Genomic DNA, 19,303 nt, shown 5'->3' with positions numbered 1-19,303 from the left:
CCCTTTTGTCCCAGCTTCCGGCCACCCACACGCTGGAACCCTCTACCCGAGCCCTCTGCTCCCCAACTGGTTACACCCAGCTGGCTTTCTGCTGAGGGGTCGGCCACCCATGGTCGTTAGGTGCTCGGTACCAAAGGTCTCAGTAATTGGAGTGGCCATTATCTTCTCCGACCCTCCACAGACATGGGGCCGAGGCCCCACAGCTGGCATCCATCACAGCTGAATCTCTGGGTCCCACGACCTAGTTAACTGTGCAGCATGTAGGGGAAACTGAGGAACACACAGTATTCATACAAAATATTACAGAAAATTCCCATTCCGTGACAGCCCACAAATGTCTAATGTGCACAGAACATCCCAGGGGGAGGAGAATGCCACCCCGACCCAGGGCCCCAATTTCCCACTGCTCAGATCCAGACTGGCCCTTAGGGCTCTCAGCTCTGGGAGGGAATTTGGGGGCCGGAGGGGGGGTGGGAAAGGGTTTGGGGGGTGCAGGCTCTGGGAGGGAATTTGGGGGCCGGAGGGGGGGTGGGAAAGGGGAGGGGGGTGTAGGCTCGGGGAGGGAATTTGGGGGCCGGAGGGGGGGTGGGAAAGGGGTGGGGGGTGCAGGCTCGGGGAGGGGGGGTGCGGAGCTCTCCTGGGGCTCCTAGGCGGGGCAGGCCGGGGGGTCTCCAGCCCAGCTGCCCCCAGGCACCGCCCCCACCGGTTCCCATTGGCCGCAGGGGGCTGGGGCCCAGACCCACCCCCAGGGGTCCGCACCCAGGCGGAGCGAGACCCGGCGGCGGGGGGGGCCCGGGCTGTTTGAAATGGCCGGGGGGGGGCAGGCACCAGGGGCCCAAGGGGGGGTCCGCCCCCGGCGCCCCATAACCCGCCCCCCCCGGCAGACGGGGGCCGAGTCTCGCTCACCTTTGCCCGGCGCGGGGGGGTCCCCGCGAGGAGACGGGCCGGGCCGGGCCGGGCCAGCAGCAGCGGGGGGGTTGCGGGACACGGGCTGAACGCGCAGTGAATCCGATTCACTTCCTGCGCAGGGACCCGTTTCCACGGGACACGGAGCCCGCGGCTGCCTCCATTGTGGGCTGGGCTCACAGCCGGGCGGAGCCGCTGCTGGACCCCGCGGGGGGTGCGGGAGAGCCCGGCACGGACCCCCCTCTGGGCACGGCCGGGGGGACCAGCCCCGGGCTCTGCCCGCCCCAGCCCCCACCCGGAGCCCGCAGGTGAGGGGCGGAGGCAGCGGGAGCCATGGGGGGGGGGGTTCCCGGCTCCGCTCCCCCCCCCCATTCCCTGCAGCCCCCCGCCCCGGGGCAGTGCCGGGCCTGGGGGGGAGAGAAAAGCCAGGTCCTGCTGCTGGGGGACGCGCTGCCTGGAACAGGGCCGGGGGTCCCCCAAAGCGGCTCTTTGGATCCTGCTCCTTCCTAGCAGTCAGCTCGGGGACTCTGTGCCTGCGAAGGGTTAATATGTGAGGCTGAGATTCAGTCGGGGTGTTTTTAGCAAAAGTCCTGGGCAGGTCACAGTAATAAACAAAAATTCAGGGCCTGTGACCTGTCTCTGGCTTTTGCTATAAATCCCCCGACTGAAGCTCTAGTCCTGAGCCCCACTGCTCCCCAGGGCCCCTGCTCCCGCGGTGGGGGCTGCCTGCCCAGCAGGCTGTTGCTCTGAGGCCCCCACGGCTGCCCCCAAGCCCACTGCCCCAGCCACCCTCGGGGACGGATGCTGCTCCGGCGCTCCCCGGGGTCAGCCATACCAGCCACTTCTCAGGCGCTCCCCACAGCCAGCTGCCCGGGGCCAGGCCTGTGGCCAGCTGCACTGGCCTGTGGAAGTCACGGAATCGCAGCCTTATTGAGATGGTCTCCATGGCTTCGGTCCTGGTGGGAGGCTTCGTGTGCGCACCACAATAAAGTGACCAAGGGTTTTCCCATCATGGCCGCGTCTCGAGCTCCTGTCTGCAGGGAAAAAGCTGGGGACTGGTGGGGAGAATGCGGTTGTGAAATGGACTAAAGCCCTGTCGGAAACCTCCGCATTCGCCCTCCCACCCTGACCGGCTGCCGAATAACACTCATGTTTCACGGCAGGTCTCTCTGTTCTCCCCGGGGAAGTGGCGGGGGAATGGCCGAGGCAGCTGGCTCGGGTGAGAGATTTTCAGGGGCCTGCTGGTGGGTCTGTGATGGTGGGGATAGGACGGGGCAAACCTGCTGCTACATGTCCTGCCTGAGGCCTGATTTTTGGAACGCCGCCAGGTGTGGCGGGGAGGGTGAAGGGGCCCATTTCTGGAAGTGAAAACAACTCCTTCCTGTACAGGACTGAGAAAATGGACCAGACTCCCACTGCTGCAGCCTGAACCTGTCAGCCCAAGGCTGCTGTGAAACATGAAGGGAGATGCCCTGTCTCTTCGGATCCAGCTGCTGGGAATCGAGAGATTGTTGGGATTCCTGTCCTCTGGCTAGTAGGGGTGAGATAAATGTAAGGCCCCCCGCCACCACCTCTGCTGGGGTGGGGATAAAGAGCTCTCTCTTTCCCTCCAGCCCCTGAAACCAGCTGGCTTCTCTGTGCAGGGTAGGGGTGGCTGCCCCTCCCAGAGCTTCCTCTTCTTTTGGCACTCCTCCACTATTTATAATGGGATTGTGGCTGGGGCACCAGGTTCTGAGTTTGTTACAGACAGCGGTGACCTTCGAGGAGGTGGCTGTGTATTTCACCCAGGGGCCGGGGGCTCGGCTGGACCCCGGTCAGAGAGCCCTCTACGGGGCCGTCACAGAATTCTGAGACCGTGGCCTCGCTCGGTCAGGGATTCCTGCCCCCTTACTTATTAGAAGCTGTGGGATTTCTGATATGCCCAGTTTCACTTCTGCTTGGGGTTCTTCCATGGGCGCATCAGGGAATTGAGTCCCAAAGGCTGCAGATCCCAAGGGAAAGTGACTTTCACCTCCACACTACCACCCATGAGACAGGGGAGTCGGAGATGTAATGTAGACGCTAATTCATCCCAATCCCTCCAGCTGTCAAGAAGCATTACAGTTATCAGCGCATGTTAATTCTCATTTGCACACAAAATTCCTGCTTTCAATTCCTGAGACTTGCTCCATCTATGGAAGGTCCCTGGCTTCTGCAGGTTCAGACACAGGCAAGTGTTTCATATCAGCCGTGTCTGAGTCAGCAAGTCCCCCAGAGCATACAGATCCTGGAAATTCCTCCTTGGGATGGGACACAACCCCTGCCCCCCCCCATCCCCCCCACCCTATGCAGACCTCTGCTTTTGCCAAGTGGGTTCAGTGGCCACGTTCCCATCCATTTGGATTCCGTGTAACCCCCTTCATGGCGTGGGGCCCGGTTATAATCAGAGATGGTTCCTTGTGAGAAATCCTGAGTGCACTCTGATCTCATCTGATTTCACCCCACGAGCAGGAGTCCCCCTACCCAAACCTGACACGGTCGCCCGGCTGGAACGGGGGGAAGAGCTGCGGGTCCCGGCTCTCCGGGGCTCTGAAGAAAGGGACATCCCAAGAGGCACCCATGCAGGTGAGAGTTGGTGAAAGTGAGACAAACTGTCCGTTAAGTGAAGGAAAAAGCTGGGTCTCTTACACAAATGTGCTGCGATTCTGGCTCATCTCACCCCAGCCAGGGTTGTAGCCAGCAGGTCCAGTACCGGGTTTACAGTGGCACCGGGCCCACACTTGGAAGGGGCCCCGGTGCCTGGAATGTTACCCCTCCTGCCTCTGCCTGCATCCCCAGGCTCGCCCCTGCTCAGCTTCTTCCCCCTGAGACCCTGCCTGCTGCTCGCTCCTTTCTGCCCCCTGGCCCCACCCGCCTGCTGCTTGCTCCTCTCCGCCCCCGGCCCCTTCCCTCCTCGCCTCAACTCGCCGCTCTCTCCTCTGCCCCCTGGCTCCCCGCCTGCCGCTCTCTCCTCTCTGGCCCTTCCCCTAACCCCCACCTGCCACTCTCCCCTCTCCATCCCCTGGTCCCGTCCGCCTGCCACTCTCTGGCCCCTGGCCCTGCCTCACCACTTGTTCCAGAAGTGACACACTGGGGGGGGCAAGTGGGGGGTCAGTTGGGCCCCCCACGATTTCTGCTTGGCGGGCCATGGGGGAGGGAAAGAGGCTCTGTCCCCCCCAGGCAGCCGCCACCCAGAACAGAGCGGCTGGTGTGCAGAGTAGCTGGTCCTACCCCTTCCGCTCCTTGCCCAGGCCTGGCTGGCAGGGACAGGGGCCAAGTGAGCCTGAAATGTGCCGGGGGTGGAGGGAGCTGCTTCTCTCTGCGCCATGGCCCCTCCCCTCACCCGCTGCTCACTCCCCTCTCCCCGCCCACTTCCTGCTCACTTCTTGCCTCCTCCTGGCCTCTCCCCCTGCCCACTACTTGCTCCCCTCCACCCCCTTTCCCCCGTCGCTCACCCTTAAGGCATAGCCCTCCCTCTTTTAAAAGTGATGGGGCCATGGCCCTCTGACCCCCCCACATTGCGGCACCCCCATTGCCAGGTGTCAAGTTTTCGACCAGAAAGTCGAGGCAAAAAGGGGACCTGGCAGCGTGTGGTCAGCACTGCTGACCGGACACTAAATGTCCGGATACGGGAGTAACCTCAGCCAGCCTCCTCACCGGAGGGGCGGGAAGAGCAGCGGCTTCTGCCTGGAGGAGCTGCAGCTCAGCTGGAGAGAGAGACCTGGCTCCCAAGGACCCGGCTCCTGCAGAAGGAAGTAGGTGCCAGCCTCCGCCTTGTTGTGCTTTCCCCCAGCACCTGCCTCGCTCCAGCTGGGGACTGCCCCTCCCTGCCCCACTCCACTGTGCTCTTGCCCCGGCCCCTGCCTCACTCCAGCTGGGGACTGACCCTTCCGCCCACCTGCCACACTGTGCTTGTCCCCGGCCTCTGCCTCACTCCAGGGACCTACCTGGGCTCCCTCCACATACACGCTCTGCCCTTTCATTTTCTTTCCGCGCTGCATTTGTTTCCAGGAAGGCACGTGGCATCGGAAGGTCAGCAGCGTATGTGCATCTGCACACCCTGCAATCTGCCGCAGGCGTGAGAGAGGTGCAGGGCGGGAGGCCGTAAATAGAGGAGAACGAACAAACCAGTCCCAGCGATAAAGAAAATAAACGATGAAAAAACATTTACGTGGTGCTCAGAAACAGAGGCGTAGAGCAGAAGTTGAAGAGCAGAAGGCAGAACTGCATTGCATAAGCAGTTACTTCATTAATAACAGCATAGAGACTGCCGGTGACCATACTAATCCTACTAGCTGCACTAGTAGTGATGATGAATGTGTAACTGATACTAGTACAGTGGTGGGTCCAGCCTACGTTGGACATGGTTCTGAAGATCAGGCTGTTTCTTCTGACGAAATCTTCTCATCAAAGAAAGAACCCAGTGATAACCTGCTGCTGCAAAACACACTAGTACGATTGCCTTCCTCCGATGCCACTCTCTGGACGGTTGATGCTTTCACCCAACAGTACTGCATAGACGTGGGCCCTGATTTCTGCCGAAATCGCGATGGAAAATATGCAATGTCATCAAGACAACATAAGGGCAGAACAAGGTAATTATAACTTTTCTATGTTTTTTTTAATACATTACTTGAGTGTTTTTTGAGATTAATTTTTCCCAGAAAGGGGTTGACGTCACTATTCATTTTGAGAGACAATTGAAATAAGCAGATTTGTGCTGTCTCTATCTAAATGTAAAAATGTACATTCTAGGTTTTGCTCACTACTGCACTGTGAGCTGCTTACTCTCTTAATGCCCCACCAGTGTGCCTGTATTCAGCAGAAATGTTGAAGAGTATTCATTAATATTAATTTTTTTATTTATTTTAGGAAACTCTGTGATACAGCCTTCAATCAAGTGTCCCTGAATGGTGAAATTATTGAAAGGCCCTGGCTCATATACTCACCATCGACTGGCTGCCTCTTCTGTTTTATGTGCAAATTGTTTTCTCCAAACAGCACATCTGCACGAGCCAAGAGAGGATTTGATTCATGGGATCACATTGGCAGACTCGGTGACCATGAAAGATCTACTGAGCACCAACAAGCTCTCACCGCTTAGACAATGCGTTTATCAAAGACTCAAGCCCTTGATAAACATACAGCAGATGGAAATATTAAAGAAAGAAATTACTGGACAGAAGTGTTGAAGCGAGTCGTAGCAACAATAAAATTTCTGGCAACACGAGGTCTGGCACTGAGCGGGACGAATGAAACCTTTGGCAGTCTTAATAATGGCAACTTTCTGGGCTGCTTAGAGCTCATAGCAGAGTACGACCCTTTCCTGGCCTGCCTCATCAACAACTATGGGAATACTGGTCATGGCACAACGTCTCATCTATCATCGACAATCTGTGAAGAGTTCATTAAACTCATGGCTGTCAAGGTAAAACAGGTCATTGTGGATGAGCTAAAACTGGCTAAGTATTTTTCCTTCAGCACTGATTCCACACTAGATACGAGCCATACCGATCAGCTGACGCTTACTGTGCGCTATGTGCTGAATGACTGCACGCCCGTAGAACGCTTCTTGAATTTTGTTCCAGTTACATCGCATACAGGTCTTCATCTGTTTAATGTCATCAATGGAACCCTGAATGACAAACTAAATATCAATCTAAAGGACTGCAGAGGTCAAACATAGGACAGGGCTAGTAACCTGTCCAACACTTACTCCGGTGTGCAAGCTCGGGTAATTGCAGGCGACGAGAAAGCAGTGTACATCCCATGCATGACCCACTCACTCAACCTACGTAGCGTTGCAGCTGCAGAGTCATGCACGGATGCAATTACATTTTTTCGCTTTATCCAAAACCTGTATGTATTTTTCTCAGGATCGACTTATCGCTGGGGGGGCCTCTTGCGAGATTCTCTGCACAAGGAGACATGTGAGGCCAGTAAGAGAGAACTTTTCCCGAAGCGCCTCAGTGACACAAGGCGGCCAGTTCAAGCGGGTGCACTTTGCAGTTTATCGTGCAACTACAAATCTGCTGCAGGCTCTTGGTGCGGACACGCTGCAGAATGGCTACACACGAGCAGAGGCAAACTCTCTTCAGCTGGAACCATGGCTCGGTTGGAGACTGCATTTATGACAACGTTTTAGAGTAGTGTCCTGACAAGAGTAAACAAAACAAGTCAACTTCCGCAGTCTGAAACAATGGACTCGGGCGGAGCTGTGACACTGCTGAAGTCACTCTCTGAGTTGCTGGCAGCACCACGGAATAGCTTTGAGGACTACCATGAATCTGCGATGTCTTTACGTTCTACAGTTAACTTCCAGTTAAAGCAGCAACATCATCCAAAGCGTGTGGCTGATGATAGCGAAGAACCTGCTGTCGTGCTGACTGGTGAAGAGAAGTTCAAAGTTGAATCATTCTACGCCATAGTTGACTCACTTGGCAGCCATCTCAACAGAAGATTTCATGCATATTCAGAAATAAACAACCGTTTCTGTTTTTTAACGGGTGACCTTGACAGTACTGCTGTTAAAGAGTCTCTCAGAAGTTTAACTGAATTCTATTCAGGTGACCTCAATGAAGAGATCTTTGATGAATGGGTACAGTGGTGCTCACTGGTAAAGCAACTTGCCTCCAAGCCGTTATCACAAGCTCTGCCTACACCACTGCAAATGCTGACCATAATGAACACGCAGAATTTGCAAACAGTCTTTCCAAATGTCTTTGTTGCGCTACACATTTACCTGACACTCCCAGTCTCAAACTGCGGTGGTGAAAGGTCTTCTTCACATTTAAAAAGGATAAAAAGTGCTTTACATGCTACAATGATTCAAGAAAGACTTAACAGTCTTACTCTGTTATCCATTGAATTGTGGATAGTAAACTCTGTAGGCTTTTCCAATTTAATAGAAATGTTTGCTGCTGCAAAGGCACGCCGAAAAATCTGAAGACGTTTTTCATCCCTGTAAATAGCCCAATAGCTACATGCAGTGGTTTGGTTGAGTGAGTTATTCACATTCATACTTGCTATGTAATATGCAAATTACTTATCTGAAGCAAGGCAAGTATGAATGACACTGTAAATATATGCATCCGATGAAGTGAGCTGTAGCTCACGAAAGCTTATGCGCAACTAAATTTGTTAGTCTCTAGGTGCCACAAGTCCTTTTTTTCTTTTTGTCTTCCGACAGTGGCCAACGCCACGTGCCCCAGAGGGAATGAACAGAACAGGGAATCATCAAGTGACAGACGCTCTTGCAGCCCCTCCTGGAAGAATCAGGGGGAGGGAGGGGATTTTATATATATTTTACAAATGACTAGAAACGCTCTCACAGCTGGCAGATTTCCTGTGGCGGGACTCACACCCAGGGCACAATGTGGCCCTTAACCTTTGTCTCCATTGCAGTCCAACCTCAGCGAGGCAGGTGTGAAAAGAGAAGCAAATAAAAACACAACCCACCTTGTCGCCAGAGGCCCAACCCCCAGCTGCAAATATCCCCCATGCTATAGAGCAGTGGTTCTCAACCAGGGGTACATGTACCCCTGGGGGTATGCAGAGATCTTCCAGGAGTTACATCAACTCATCTAAATATTTGCCTAGTTTTTCTACAGACTACGTAAAAAGCCCTAGCGAAGTCAGTACAAACTAAAATTTTATAGAAACAGTGACTTGTTTATACTGCTGTATACTCAGAGTGCCAACTCTGAACATGGACCCTCCCCCGAACAAATATCCTCCCCAAACCCCAGCTCTGAAACCCCCTCCCCCCCAAAAAACCCCAGTCATTGCTCCTAATGTTCAGAACACCCCCTCAGTGGCTGATACCTGAGGAGGGGGTTGTTATAGCAGATTGACCCTAGGGACTGTTACTTTATATTCATTCCACTTTAAAAAAAAAAAAATCTTTCCCTTCCATCAGAATCCCAGCTGTGAGATTAAGCATCGGGCATGTTGGGTGCCGTAACCCTTACCATGCCGGGTCTGTGTCATAGCTAAAGAAATGGGTCCCCCCACACACCCACAAAGACATGGGTCAGAAAGTTTGGATCCAAATAGGATGGCCAGATGTCCTGATTTTATAGGGCCAGTCCCCATATTTGGGACTCTGTCTTATATAGCTGCCTACTGTACCCCCCCCGGCTCCTCCACCACCCCAGTTTTTCCACACTTGCTACCCAGTCCCCCTAGATCCAAATGGCATTTGCTACCAATACCAGGAGCAGGAATCGATCCAGCTATAGGAAAGGAAACACCCCCCAGGAATGAGACAAGAGGTCTCCGAGCCAGAAGAGGAGGGTAGAGGGGAAAGGAGGAGGACAGAGAGATAGTCAGGGGCAGCAGGAGCAATCAGTGGGGAGGGAGGTTCCCAGCTCCTGGCCCTACCCAGCCCTATTCCTTGCAGCCCCCCCCCCCCGGGGCAGTGACTGTTCTGGGGAGAGGCAGAGAGAGGAAAAGCCAGTTCCTGCCTCTGCCTGGTCTCTGCGCTGCTGGGGGGATGCGCTGCCCTTCCTCTTCTGGCTCCTGCGATCACAGTCTGCCACCTCTCCCTAGATGTGTTCTCCTGGTGTGTCCCTCCCTCTACCCCCCCCCCCCGCCACAGACGCTCTTCCTCTGGACAGAATGGGTGGGGGTGGGGGGATGTTCTGGGTCATGCTGCTGGATGCCTCTGTTGTGGTGCTGGGATGATTTCAGCCAGTCCTCGCTGGGGACCCCCCATAGTCACCCTGAGGCCCTGAATCCTGCATAGGGGCCTGGAGCCCTGTGCAATGGGGCAAGCCCTCTGCTGCTTCCTAATAGCTGCTACAGCTGCTAAACTGGGGCAGACCCATGGGGAGCAGAGATGGGGCAAGGTGCAGAGTCATTTCCCTGCCCGGCCCCAGCCCTTTGCCCCGGAGCTCTCCCCTCGCCTGCAGGCTCCAGCTCTGGGGCTGGTGTGGGCAGAGCCCGGGGCTGGTTCCAGACACTGCAGAAAATCTCCCCCCTGGGCACAGAGCGGGGTTAATGCAGATCTCTCCCCGCACACACCTCGGCTCAGCCCCGGCTTCTGGATCACAAGGAACGGAGCAGAAGCCAGCAGCAGCAGCAGTATTTGACCTAGGAAGTAAAAACCCCAGAAAACCTGTCTCTCTCCTCTCTGTGCAGTAATCAGAGCCCGAATGACATAGCCTCCTCACTATCAGAGGCTCGTATACCTGCACATCCACCAATGTGATATATGCCATCATGTGCCAGCAATGCCCCTCTGCCATGTACATTGGTCAAACTGGACAGTCTCTACGTAAAAGAATAAATGGACACAAATCAGATGTCAAGAATTATAACATTCATAAACCAGTCGGAGAACACTTCCATCTCTCCGGTTACGCAATCACAGACATGAAGGTCGCTATCTTAAAACAAAAAAACTTCAAATCCAGACTCCAGCGAGAAACTGCTGAATTGGAATTCATTTGCAAATTGGATACTATTAATTTAGGCTTAAATAGAGACTGGGAGTGGCTAAGTCATTATGCAAGGTAGCCTATTTCCTCTTGTTTTTTCCTACCCCCCCTCCCCAGATGTTCTGGTTTAACTTGGACTTAAACTTGGAGAGTGGTCAGTTTGGATGAGCTATTACCAGCAGGAGAGTGAGTTTGTGTGTGTATGGGGGTGGGGTGATGTGAGAAAACCTGGATTTGTGCTGGAAATGGCCCACCTTAATTATGCACATTGTAGGGAGAATGAAAAGGAGTACTTGTGGCACCTTAGAGACTAACCAATTTATTAGAGCATAAGCTTTCGTGGGCTAGAACTCACTTCATCAGATGTATGGAGTTTGTGTGTGTGGTTTTTGGGAGGGGGGTGAGAGAACCTGGATTTGTGCAGGAAATGGCCCAACTTCATTATCATGCACATTGTGTAAAGAGTTGTCACTTTGGATGGGCTGTCACCAGCAGGAGAGTGAATTTGTGTGGGGGGGTGGAGGGTGAGAAAACCTGGATTTGTGCTGGAAATGGCCCACCTGATGATCACTTTAGATAAGCTATTACCAGCAGGACAGTGGGGTGGGAGGAGGTATTTTTTCATATTCTCTGTGTATAAATAAAGTCTGCTGCAGTTTCCACGGCATGCATCCGATGAAGTGAGCTGTAGCTCACGAAAGCTCATGCTCAAATAAATTGGTTAGTCTCTAAGGTGCCACAAGTACTCCTTTTCTTATAGCCTCCTTCCTCGTCCCCGCCTCAGGGCAGACACCGACCTCATCTCCTTCAGATCTGGAGTCAGACCCTGTCCTTCCTTGCTGTGTATCTGGATTGACACCAGTCTTTTACTGAGACCAGAATCTAACTTGGGTATGTGGCCCAGGAGGCATGAGGCCAAGAGCTTTTTTTAACGTTGCCTACCCTGGAGATTTAGTATTCAGCAGTTGGTCCTCAAAATCATGAATGTGGCTTAAACCACAAAAATTTGGAGCAGAGGCCAGGGAAGGGGTGGGGGGCAATTTGCCTTCTAGTTTTTGAGATTTTGGAGGAAAGCTGCCCACCTGCAAAGCATGTTTGAGCATTTCAGATTCAAAATTCCCCAATGGTTGTTTGCAGGGGACATCTCTTAGCCCACGGATCCCCAAACTGTGGGGTGCACCCCTTTAGGGGGCACAGAGGAATGTTTGGGGGGGGGAACGCAGCAGGGCCTGAGCCAGCCCGCATAGGAGGTGGGGCAGGAGCGCCACCCAGCCACACTCCACCCCCAGCTCTCCTTTGTCCCCGGCCCCAGTCCTGCCCCCAGCCTCATCCCCCAGTCCTGGCTCTGTTCCTGGCCCCAGACCTTCCCCCGGCTGTGGGCCTCAGTGCCCTTACCCCTGCCTGTGCCCCTGCCTGCCATATCCTGGCTCCGGGGGGTGGGGGGGAGCAGAGAGGGGTTAGGGGGTACAACTCTGAAAAGTTTGGGGACCACTGCCTTAGCCTCTCCTGTCACGGTTCCTCCCCCACTCTGAACTCTAGGGTACAGATGTGGGGACCTGCATGAAAAACCTCCTAAGCTTATCTTTACCAGCTTAGGTCAAAACTTCCCCAAGGTACAAAATATTACACCTTGGACTGGCCGCTACCACCACCAAACTAATACTGGTTACTGGGGAAGAGCTGTTTGGACGCGTCCTTCCCCCCAAAATACTTCCCAAAACCTTGCACCCCACTTCCTGGACAAGGTTTGGTAAAAAGCCTCACCAATTTGCCTAGGTGACTACAGACCCAGACCCTTGGATCTTAAGAATAATGAACAATCCTCCCAACACTTGCACCCCCCCTTTCCTGGGAAATGTTGGATAAAAAGCCTCACCAATTTGCATAGGTGACCACAGACCCAAACCCTTGGATCTGAGAACAATGAAAAAGCATTCAGTGTTTTACAAGAAGTCTTTTAATAAAAAATAGAAGTAAATAGAAATAAAGAAATCCCCCCTGTAAAATCAGGATGGTAGATATCTTACAGGGTAATTAGATTCAAAAACATAGAGAACCCCTCTAGGCAAAACCTTAAGTTACAAAAAAGATACACAGACAGAAATAGTTATTCTATTCAGCACAATTCTTTTCTCAGCCATTTAAAGAAATCATAATCTAACACATACCTAGCTAGATTACTTACTAAAAGTTCTAAGACTCCATTCCTGGTCTATCCCCGGCCAAGACGACTACAGACAGACACAGACCCTTTGTTTCTCTCCCTCCTCCCAGCTTTTGAAAGTATCTTGTCTCCTCATTGGTCATTTTGGTCAGGTGCCAGCGAGGTTACCTTTAGCTTCTTAACCCTTTACAGGTGAGAGGAGCTTTCCCCTGGCCAGGAGGGATTTCAAAGGGGTTTACCCTTCCCTTTATATTTATGACATCTCCTATCCCCTGGGGTGTGGGAGCTGCCATGGTCTCCCTCCCCACTTTCCTCATTTATGCTTACTATCCTGTCTTTCTAGTTTCCCCATCCGGTCTCCTTTTGCACTCGGTCTCCTCTCCTGCCATTTCCCTGCCTTTTCCCTTCACGGTATCCTACCCCTCATTTCCCCTTTCTGCCGACCTGATCTCTGTGGCCACCTCATCTTCCCCCACCCCTCCTCTGCACATTCATGTTGCCCCCCACATCCTCCTGTGGTGATTCCTTTTATTCTGTCCAGTGTCCCTTCTGTATCCCCTACTTCCCCATGCCTCTCTCAGCCTCTTCCTGCCCCGACATCTTTATATGCCCCCTCAGCCTCCTGCAGCTCTTCAGTGTTCTTCCTGATCCCCATCCTTAGGCATGGAAATGCAGCCAGCTCTCCTTAGGGCAGCTTGGCTTCCACTCTCATATCGTGAATGGGAAATGAGGGTCACGTTGAATAGGTGACAGGTTTCAGAGTGGCAGCCGTGTTAGTCTGTATCAGCAAAAAGAACGAGGAGGACTTGTGGCACTTTAGAGACTAACAAATTTATTTGAGCATAAACTTTCGTGGTCTAAAACCCACGTCAACAGATGCATGCAGTGGAAAATACAGTAGGAAGATCTATATATTCATAGAGACCACGAAAAATATGGGTGTTGCCATACCCACTGCAACGAGAGTGATCCATTAAGGTGAGCCTTTACCAGCAGGAGAAAAAAAAACTTTTGTGGTGATAATCAGGATGGCCCATTTCCAACAGTTGACAAGAAGGTGTCAGTAACAGCAGGGGGAAAAAATAAGCAAGGGGAAATAGTTTTCCTTTGTGTCATGACCCAGCCACTCCCAGTCTTTATTCAAGCCTAATTTAATGGTGTCCAGTTTACAAATTAATTCCAGTTCTGCAGTTTCTTGTTGGAGCCTGTTTTTGAAGTTTAGTTGTTGTAATATTGCGACTTTTAGGTCTCTAATCGAGTGACCAGGGAAATTGAAGTGTTGTCCGACTGGTTTTTGAATGTTATAATTCTTGACGTCTGATTTGTGTCCATTTATTCTTTTATGTAGAGGTTGTCTGGTTTGGCCAATGTACATGGCAGAGGGGCATGTACGTTGCATAGGGGAAAATTTATAAGTTAGTTTCCAGGGAATGTGAGATCCTGTGGCGCTCGCAGGCACCAGAAATAAGAACATAAGAATGGCCACACCAGGTCAGACCAAGGGTTCATCTAGCCCAGTATCCTGTCTTCCAACAGTGGCCAATGCCAGGTGCCCCAGAGGGAATGAACAGAACAGGGAATCATCAAGTGATCCATCCCCTGTCGCCCATTCCCAGCTTCTGACAAGCAGAGGTTAGGGACACGATCCCTGCCCATCCTGGCTACTAGCCATTGATGGCCCTAGCCTCCATGAATTTGTCTAGTTCTTTTTTAAACCCTGTTATGGTCTTGGCCTTCACAACACCCTCTGGCAAGGAGTTCCACAGGTTGACTGTGTGTTGTGTGAAGAAATACTTTTGGTTGATTTAAACCTGCTGCCTATTGATTTCATTTCATGACTCCTAGTTCTTGTGTTATGAGAAACAGTAAATAACACTTCCTTATTTCCTTCTTCCACACCAGTCATGATTTTATAGACCTCAATCATATCCTACCCTTAGGCATCGCTTTTCCAAGCTGAAAAGTCCCAGTCTTATTAAAAATCTCTCCTCAAATGGAAGCTGTTCCATACCCCTAATGATTTTTGTTGCGCTTTTTTGGTACCTTTTCCAATTCCAATATATCTTTTTTGAGATGGGGTGACCTCATGTGCACGCAGTGTTCCAGGTGTGGGCGTACCCTGGATTTATGTAGAGGCAATGTGATATTTTTTGTCTTATTATCTGACTCTTTTGTAAAGATTCCCAACATTCTGTTCCCTTTTTTGACGGCTGCTGCACATGGAGTGGATGATTTCATAGAACTATCCACAGTAACTCCAAGGTCTCTGTCTTGAGTGGTAACAGCTCGTTTAGACCCCACCATTTTATATGTATAGCTGGGATTATGTTTTCCAATGTGCATTACTTTGCATTTATCAACTTGGCTAGATTTGCTATACAACCATGAGAGTTGGGAACTCTGGAAGGTGGAGTCACCTCACATGCAGGGTAAAGCCTCAGGGCAGCTGTTTTCCCTCCAAAATCAGTTCCTCCAGTTTTAAAGTGGGGAGGGGAAAAATCTGAGGGGATTTTATATCACTATTTGATAAAGGAATTGAAAGATATCGCCTCGCTATTCCTACCATTTACATGGGCAGTGGGGAGCCCTAGGGTGACGCAACTTCATCGGCTGGGAGGGGAGGATGGAGAAAGAAGGTTCTGGAAATTTCCAAGCCCCGTCTGTAGAACAGAACAGCTGCCATCTTCCTTCATATTACCATGTCTCAGCAGTGGAAGCGTTCATTGATCCTGTGTGCTGCCGGGAGCTGCAGGGACTCAGTCACACACAGAGCGGCCCCTTCTGGAAAGCGGACCTCTCGTCTCGCAGGATCTGAGGCAAAAGAAAAACCAGTCTGTCAGGGCCTAGCCAGTTGCCCCATAAGCAGCTGGAAGACACCATTCCCTCAAGTGTGGCTTTGATGCTCATTAAACATGGAGAAGGTTACGTTCATCTTCAGACATGTCAGTGTTAATGGATGCATGCGGGGAAGAATTTAATCTGAAAATGTGAGGAGGAAAGTTGATCACAGGTGTGCTGACTCAAGGCAACAGATTCCTTCCAAAATAAGAAGGTGCTGTAGATAAAAATAGTGAGTAATGCCCCCAAATTTGAGGATATTTTTACATCAACATTCTATAAAAAGTGAATAAACAGGCAAAATATGAAGGCATTACATATCAATATTCAATAATTAGAAGGAACTGGCAAAATTTGAAGATGTTTGATATCGGTGCTTAATAACTAAAGAGAAAAGAGTGGAAATTTGGGGAAATTTATATTGCTATTTGACCATAGATAAAGGGGCAAAATCTGAAAATATTTTAGATCAACATTCAAGCATTTAATAAGGAAACAAGTATAATCTGAGAGCTTACATTGCTATCAGTTAATTAGAGAGAAAAGGGACAAAACTGAGGATACTAAATCAATGATAGATAATTAGAGAGAAAATGGAGCAACATTTTAGGGCATCTTGTGTCAGTATTTGACAATGCTCCATAATATGAAAGAAAAGCAGGAAGATTTGAGGGGGTTTTATGTTGATATTCAATATTGGGAGATGTCAGGGTTCCTTCCCCACTCTGAACTCTAGGGTACAGATGTGGGGACCCGCATGAAAGACCCCCTAAGCTTATTCTTACCAGCTTAGATTAAAAACTTCCCCAAGGTACAAACTTTGCCTTGTCCTTGAACAGTATGCTGCCACCACCAAGCCTTTTAAACAAAGAACAAAGAAAGAGACCACTTGGAGACGTCTTCCCCCAAAATATCCCCCCAAGCCCTACACACACCCTTTCCTGGGGAGGCTTGAGAATAATATCCGAACTAATTGGTTACAAAATCATCAAAGACCCAAACCCCTGGATCTTGGAACAATGGGAAAATCAGTCAGGTTCTTAAAAGAAGGGTTTTATTAAAAAAAGAAAGGTAAAAATCATCTCTGTAAAATCAGGATGGAAAATACTTTACAGGGTATTCAGATTCAAAACACAGAGCATCCCCCTCTGGGCCAAACTTTAAAGTTACAGAAAACAGGAATAAACCTCCCTCTTAACACAGGGAAAATTCACATAAAACAAAAGAGAAACCAATCCGCCTTGCCCAGCTTACCTATACTGGTTGCAATATTGGAGACTTGGATTAGGATGGGTTGGAGAAGATGGATTTCTGTCTGGCCTCTCTCAGTCCCAAGAGAGAACAACCACATAAACAAAAAGCACAAACAAAAGCCTTCCCACCGCCCAAGATTTGAAAGTATCTTGTCCCCTTATTGGTCCTTTGGGTCAGGTGCCAGCCAGGTTAGCTGAGCTTCTTAACCCTTCACAGGGAAGAGGATGTTGCCTCTGGCCAGGAGGGATTTTCCAGCACTGTATACAAACAGGTGGTTACCCTTCACCATATATTTATGACAGGAGAGAGAAGGGAAAATCCGAGGGAGTGTTAGATCAACATTCAGTACATAACTGGAACGTGCTTGTTCCCCCAGCCCTGCCATTAACATGGGCAGCAGTGAGCCCTGGGCGATGCTGTGTTAACAGGGGCTGGGGGCCGGAGGGAGGTGTGGAGCCAGGAGGTCCCATGGCAGTTGGGAGGGGGTAGAAGTGGGATGGGGCAGATGATTGGCATTGGTGATTGGCGGGCAGCTGGGCTGTAGGGAGTAGAAGTTGTGACTGGGCAAACTGGGGCTAAGCAATACATTAATGTTCAATAAATTGTATAAAATGGGGTAAAATCTGTAAAGAACTGTACATAAATATTTAATAATTCGTTGGGAATTTAATACCCGTTTCACAGGACAGCTATCCTGTTAGTCATGGGCAGGCACTGTTCCCCCAAACAAGACAAGGCTTCTGGCTTTTATTTTTATTCAGTATATTCTGGGGTGGTGGCAACAGACTGTCTTCTGACCCTCACCTGGGATAGCGACTGAGGGCAACACCAGGGAGACGTCGCCGCAGAGAAAAAGAGGGCAGGGATGCAGCTCAAAATCCTTGGCTATTTTATGTGGGCATTTGAGAAATAGCAAGAAAATTGGGCAAAATCTAAGGGGAAATAAGAGGAAAATGTTCATTAATTGGAGAGAAAAGGGCAAAGATCTGGCTGGATATCCATACTGGACAATTTGCGTGAAGTGGGGAAGAAATGGAGATAATTTTTAGTTGATTGTTGTGATAGACGTGGCAAAATCTGAGCAGATTTAATTTCAATCCAAGAGGGAAAATGGTGAAATGTGAAGGTGGAGACTAATATGCAGCAATTTAATGTTCAGGAGACTGTCCCCTTTTGGGCTTCTCTGGGGGTTCTAGCAGAGGCCTGACAGGGTCTTGGAGTTTCTCCCTCCTAAAAAGCACCTGTTCTGCTTGCTTTCTCCATCAGCAACAGATTCGCCCCAGATAAGGAGAAACTGCCCCAGTTCAAAGGGGAAAACAACTCTGAGGAGATTTCATGTCCATACTTGATAATCAGAGGGGAAAGGGCAAAGATTGGACAGAGCTGACATTAACAGTTAATTAAATAGAGAGAACAGATAAATGTGATGGGATTTTATATCCTTATTCAATAATGAGAAAACAAAAAGATTAACCTAGAACATAAGAAGGGCCAGACTGGGTCAGACCAGTGGTCCATCTAGCCCAGTATCCTGTCTGCCGACAGCGGCCTGTGCCAGGTGCCCCAGAGGGAATGAACAGAACAGGTCAGTTTATCCAATGATCCATCCCCTGCCATCCAGTCCCAGCTTCTGGCAGTCAGAGGTTTAGGGACAGCCAGACATCTGACCATCTTGGCTAACAGGCTGGATGGACCTATCCTCCACAAACCCATCTAATTGTTTTTTGAACCTAAGTTACGCCTGAGGGCTAGAAACTCAGATCCCTCCCCCGGGGTGCATTCACAACCAGGGAGCAGATTCCCGGGGGACTGCCAGATCTGGGGGATCCTTTGTGCAGAGAGTCACTTTCCTGCCCAGTCCCAGCCCTGTCCCCATCACCCGGCTGCGGTGCAGGCAGAGCCCGGTGCAGGGGCTGGGTCCAGCCGCCGCAGAAAGTCCCCCCCAGCCGGTCACAGAGGGGGGTTAATGCCGGGCTCTCCCCGCTTTTCCCGTCTCCCACTTCCTTCCTCCCAGCAGCACCACCAGCTGCTGTCAGCTGATTCAGCCCCTTCCCATGTCCCCCAGTAGCCTCCTGCCTGCAACAACACTTGCTGCTGGGACCTGGGACTTTCCCAGGCTGGCAGTACCGGGTTTACCATGGTGCCGGGCCCAGTGTCAGAAGGGGCCCCAGCCAGCCCGATCCCCCGGCTGGCTGAGCCGGCCAGGAAAGCTGCCCCAGCCCCTGCTCCGCCACGCCTTTTCCCACCCCTACTCTGCCCCTTCCCCCCCAAGCCCCTTCCCCTGAGCTACATCCCAGGGGACTGCAGCAGGGGTCAGGCCCACCCTGCACTCACCGGGCACCAGGAAGTGAAGCGACCTGGCGCCAACCTCCTCCGCTCTGCCAGCTCCTGCTGGGGGGCAGTTTCCCCCCTGCTCCCCAAGCCTGGGGACGAGATGTAGTGGTGGGGAAGGGGCAGGGGATGGGGAAGAGAAGGGGATGGGGGAAGGGGGGCCTAGCATGCAGATCCCCTTGGCAGAAGCTGGGGCTCCCTTGTTCAGCAGGCCGATCAAACCCTCACCCTGACAAACCCTACCTCCCCTGCATCTGTACCACCCTGATGAGTCCCCCAGACTCCCTCCCCACTGAGCCCCAAACACCTTCACCTGGATCCCCTGCAGAGTCCCATTGCGCCCCTGCACTTG

General features: G+C 51.5%; 1 protein-coding gene and 1 long non-coding RNA gene across 3 annotated transcripts in view; one reads left to right on the top strand and one right to left on the bottom strand.

The window, feature by feature from the left end:
* Window positions 1-19,303, bottom strand: part of LOC311528578 (E3 ubiquitin-protein ligase TRIM39-like) — a gene marked incomplete at both ends in the record, with an annotated part of 424,825 nt that overhangs the window by 253,617 nt on the left and 151,905 nt on the right. The gene's annotated exons all lie outside the window — the stretch shown is intronic.
* LOC311528166 lies at window positions 1,128-8,074 on the top strand. Of its 2 annotated transcripts, none has more exons than XR_014713529.1 (5): window positions 1,128-1,214; window positions 2,296-2,446; window positions 3,397-3,510; window positions 4,936-5,519; window positions 5,797-8,074. It is a non-coding gene; the product is annotated as an uncharacterized lncRNA (long non-coding RNA). The 2 variants fall into 2 exon arrangements; XR_014713530.1 differs by having other exon boundaries at window positions 2,296-2,457.

This window comes from Lepidochelys olivacea, assembly GCF_965140295.1.
Source record: "Lepidochelys olivacea isolate rLepOli2 genome assembly, chromosome: 11".
Taxonomy (NCBI): Eukaryota; Metazoa; Chordata; order Testudines; family Cheloniidae; genus Lepidochelys; species Lepidochelys olivacea.
Note: the sequence above shows the minus strand (reverse complement) of the source record. Positions and strands in the feature narration are given on the sequence as shown.